Source organism: Canis lupus, chromosome 16, assembly GCF_003254725.2.
Source record: "Canis lupus dingo isolate Sandy chromosome 16, ASM325472v2, whole genome shotgun sequence".
NCBI classification, from domain to species: domain Eukaryota; kingdom Metazoa; phylum Chordata; class Mammalia; order Carnivora; family Canidae; genus Canis; species Canis lupus.
Window position 1 is genome coordinate 45,624,774 of NC_064258.1, and position 5,372 is coordinate 45,630,145.

Below are 5,372 nucleotides of genomic sequence, written 5' to 3' on the forward strand. Positions count from 1 at the left end.
CTTCAAAAGTGAAATAAAGGGGCATCTGCAGAGCTCCCCCCGCCCCCCCCTGGCGGGGTCTCTAACCTCATGCTTCCTTGCGCAAGCCGGCCGCGTTCCACTGTTAGGACTGGCCGCCTGCCCCCAGGGCTGCCCCCGGCTTCTGCATCACTCAGAGCACTCTCTACTTTGATCGAGGGGAGCTCTAAGGGCAACAACCTTGGGAGCACCAATTTTCGGTTGGCATCAGGTGCCTGAGACAAGGGACAGCTGCATTGCTGCGATGCTAATATTTTCCAAAACATCCTTGGGACCGTGAAGAGCCAGCACCTAAAAAAGGACAAGTGGCGGGGGCGGGGTGGGGGAGAGCGGTCAAAGCCTTGGAAAGAGATTGAAGGAAGAGACGCTGGGAAGGGAGGGCTTGGTAAGGAGACAGTAGTTCTGGCCTGCTCTCAAAAGGGAGCGAAGAAAATCACTGAGCCTGCAGAAGGAAAGGGCAGTGACAAGGATGCTGGAATTCTGTCCAAGGGCTGTGGGTCCTATCACTTTCCTTCTTTTCCGCAGACAAGGATACCTCCCTCAAGCCTGCCTCCACCTTAAAAATAAAACTGTCAGTTCTTTTACCAGCAAAATGGGTATGTTTGGGAGTAGTAGAGAATTGCAATTTGAGGCAAAAGACAGCAAAGTCATAGAGGAGCCCAGAGTACCAGGGAGAAAAAAGTGCTCCCTTATCCAGGAAAGAGGGAATTGGTGATGCTGTTGGAAACAAAAAGTCCATTCGCTAAACTGGGAGTTCCAAGTGTAGTGGCTTCTCATTGGCTGAGTTGTGAGAGGCTCTCATTGGCTGTGCTGTTGCCAGGGGAGGAGAAAAACCTTTCTTCCTCCCTGCCGGGATAGTGAAGAGGTATCCCTTGCAAGGATTGTATCTTTCCGTTGGGTCTGAGATTGAGGAAGGGGAGTAGGGGGGAGTGCTCCCCCTGCTGGCCTCCCACTCCATTTTAGAGGAAGGGTCCCTTTACCAATTTACAAAGAGCCTGGTAGCAGGTCCCTGAACTATAGCAAAAGCAGCAAGGAAGATGGTAAATTGAGAAATGCTCTGGATTCCTACTCTGCTTAATTAGATTAGTTTTCACCGTAGTTATTGTATAGATTTCACACAGCCATTTACGGCGCCTCTTTGAAGTAGAGAGAAACATTGCCTAGTGCTTTTCTCCAACGGATTTTTTTTTTTTTTTGTCATCTGTAAGTAGCAATATGGAAAGAGTCTTATGAAATACTAAGTAGAAAACAAATAATAAAACAAGTTGCAGAACTGAATATATAATGTCATGTCATCTTTGGGAGAAAAAGTCTATCTCCAAACTGATGTCTGGAAAGAATTCTACGGAGTGGGAATGGAGAAGAGCTTGCACTGTTTTTTACTCACTTCTACATTGTTTAATCATGTTAAGAACTTAAGAAAATTATTTAATACCTTTAAGGGTATCTCATGATTTTTATTTTCTAAGGGATTGAGTCCACATCTCCCTCTCGTTCCGTTCCTCTGCTCCTTACAGAAAAATCCCTCAAAAGACTGGCCGTGCCTGTTGGCTTTGATTCCTCTCCTCATATTCTCTCCTGAACCCTCTGCAATCAGGCCTTGTCCATTCCACTAACACAGATCTTGTCAATTTTACCAATATCTTCCCTGTGGCTAAATCTTCAAATCATTTCTTGGCCCTTACGAACAGCATCCAACATATTGGAGTCCTTGTCACCTTCTCGGAAAACGTTTTCTTTCCACTTGACTTTGAGCATTCCCCGTTCTTTGATTTTTATTCTCCCTCACCAGTCATTCCTTCTAGCTCTGCTGGTTTCTCTTCACATCCCATTCCTCTAGATATTAAGAGGCCCAGGACCCAGCACACTTGTTTTCCCTGAATCTCAACACTCAGTCACTTGGTAATCTCATCCACTTCAGCACTTAAATACCGTCTATATGTTGACAGTTGCCAAATGTATCCCTCTAGTCTGCATTTCTTTACAAACCGGGTGTAGGTCCTCAAATGCCTCCGTGTTCCCACTTAGGCATCTAATAGGCATCTCAAACGTGACATATCCCAGGATGTTCCCTAGTGTTAAACCAAAGCCTAGGAGTCAATCTTGACTCGTTTTCATCACACTATACATCCAATGCAGCAGCAAATCCTATTGGCTCAAGTTTCAAAATATCTCCAAAGTCCCTTGACTCCTCACTAGCTGTACCACTATCATCTCATCTGAATATCACCTGGGGTCAGATTACATCACTCTGTCCTGAAAACTCTCCAGTGGCTTCCCAGTTCAGTTAATTTACCATTCCCAAAGTCAGAAAGGATCTTATCCCTTCAGCTCCAATTACTTCACCAGTCTCATCTCCTACCACACACACCCCTGCTAAATCCACACCACATCCCACTAGCCTCTTTGCTATTCCTCAAACCTCCAGGTATGGTCCTGTTGCAGGCCTTTGTGTTTTTTCCTCTGTCTAGCATAATTTTTCATATATATGTGCTTCTCTTCTCATCTTCAAGTCTTTGCTAAAATATTGCCTCTCAATAAAGTTTTCCCTATTTTATCTAAAGTTGCAGCTCTTGCCAATGTTACCTTGCCATTTCATGTTTCTTCATAGCACTATTGCTATCTGACCTTGCATTATGTTTGTACTGATTTGTTTATAATGGGTTTCCTCTGCTGGAATCTAAGTTCTATTAGGGCAAAGACTTTGGACTTTGTCTTGTTCAGTCCAATGCTCAGAACAGAATCTTACACAAAAAAGGTACTTGCTGAATATTTGATGAAATAATAAATCCATGATTATCACACAGGAATGTCATCTTCTGGAGAAAAAACTTAAATTGGCATAAACCCTCACAAACATGTATGGTTATGTATTTTTAATTCCCTGGGAAAGGTTTGCTATGCAGCTAAAAATAAATGAGTGAATAATCTGTGTATTAGAAACTGGAGAGGTACATAAATCATATAAAAATTGGAAATCAAAAGAAGCCTTATGAGTAAAATGAAGTTTTGAAAATTCTTTCAATACTTTTGTTAAAAATTAAAGAGCTAAAATCCTGAGTAATGATCTGTAGTCATAAGAAAGCAGGGGCATTAAAAGTATAATACCCACCTGTTTTATGACATAAAACTGTACCTCTTAATTGGCATAGAAATTCCATTCTAGTTCAGAATAACATCAGTATGGATATTCCGTTGATATTTAATATATAAAATTTAGCAGTTTTCTGGTATTTTACATGTGTTTACGTTATTCTAAAATTCCTTCATTCTTTCCTTGGTTTTGGATGAATTGACAGATATTTCAGTTAATGTAGTCATTAACCTTCATTTAAAAATAGACCTTAGGAGTTATTCAATTTGCCTTTTTCAGTTTTTAACAAAGAAATTCTATGACTCATTTATCAAGGTGGATTATGATTGAAGCACTGCCCCAATTTTTCCCTAATCAGTTCAAAAAGCACCATCCTTGATATAAGCATTATTTACTAACCTCTAAATCTCATTTAACATGAAATAAATTATCTTTAATACAGGTGTAAAAACATATGCTCTGAGCAGATCTTTTTTAAATTCAGTGGCAGAGCCAAGTCTGTTATCTCTAAAATTGTACTTTATCCTCCAACTGAAAATGTTTAGAAGATGCAAATTAGGATTGCTGGACTTGGTTCTATTTTTTGAAAGCATTTTTTATCAATACATGTATAAAGAATAGATTCTAAAATTTATATACAAAGGAATAGATTCTTATTTACAAAACTCAGAAGCCACACAAAGTAAAGCTACCACAAAATATATTCAGTGGTTCTCCAGGAGAAACTAATTTATCTTCAATACTCATCCTTAATGTTAGTTTAGAATGCATAGCAGTCATTTTCTTTCTAGTCATTTCTTTCCTTCTAATGCTGATTAGGAAAGGAGGTGTATGGTTCCTGGAAGCTGGTAGAAATTAGCCTGAGCAGTTCTGTTAAGAGCAGGGTGGATAAAATGAGTACAGTTGGCCGTAATTAGGGACCAGAGAGCCCAAACTAGAAGCCCTTAGGAACCGGGAATCCAGACTGCTCCCATGTCCAGGAATTCTTCCTAGATGGTAGCTGCTAAATTAACACTAATATTTTCTCTTGAAAGTTTCTATAGCTGATGTTGGGGGGGGGGGGGGAGTTTAGAAAATTCTCCAAATGTTTCAGTCTGCTTTGTGTGGGTAACTAAGCATTAAAAATGCTACCTAGAGTTGCAGAGCTGTGGCCATCATCCATCTACTCCCTAACATGCTCTGTTACTATAAGAAATGAATCAGGAATGGAAGGGAGCAATGATCAGAGGAGATGGGGCTCTAGCATCACATATGTTCCATCATTCCGTGATCAAGGACAATACTAATTCTAGTCCCAACATACTTTTTAATTTCAGATATCTATAGATAGGCCAAAATCTTCTTTTCTTACAGTGGAAATATGTCTGAAAATACATGTCCATGATGATAGATAGATGAAATTTCATTTTGGGTTAATAAAATATAGATTGATAAATTTAAGTGATGGGGGAAAAATGGTGATTTGAGATCTGAGAATCTAAAAGTGAACCTAAGAATATAAGTCACTATAAAGAAAAAAACATGGGGTGGGGAAGCAAAAGAAAATGACCCTAGAGCTTGACTTCCAATCGACCATGTCTCCTTGGCATTCCCTATTTCATTTTCTATATGACTATCAGACAGGGACACATTCTCTGAAGGAAAGAAAGCAGGGCAAGAGGACAGAGAGGAGAGAACCGCTGCCTTAGAAGGGTCAGGAAGGCTTTCTGGCAGAGGTGACATCTGAGCAAAAGTCAGCCTGTGATCAAATAAGGGAAGAGGATGCTGAAAGCCTTCCTTCAGTGGATGAACACCTTCACCTGTAAACAACAAGGAGGAAACCATAAATGATATATTATGTTTATGTTCAGATTTAAAAATCAATAAATTTGGGCTACTTTTGAATCAATTGGGTTTGTGAGCCTCTTTGAGGAATGGCAATTCCTCAAGCCATTTTTGTTTACTAGTTTTCATGCTCAAATCCAGAAAATTCAAAAGTAGCCCAAATTAATTGACTAGAACAATCTGAATCTTAGGTAAACCGACACACTGTACCAAAATGGGTTTGCTATTTTCTAGAGAAGAGAGTGATATGTATTAATGATCAGGATTTGGACAGCTCAGTGACAGACTGAGACTCCAAACACATGTCAAGACACAACATTACAAAATGGCTTATTCCTAGATAATATCCTCTCATATGTTAAGTAGTATGTGGATACATATACTAATTATGTGTCTGTGTATAATTGATAAAATGATGGATTACAAACATGTTAGA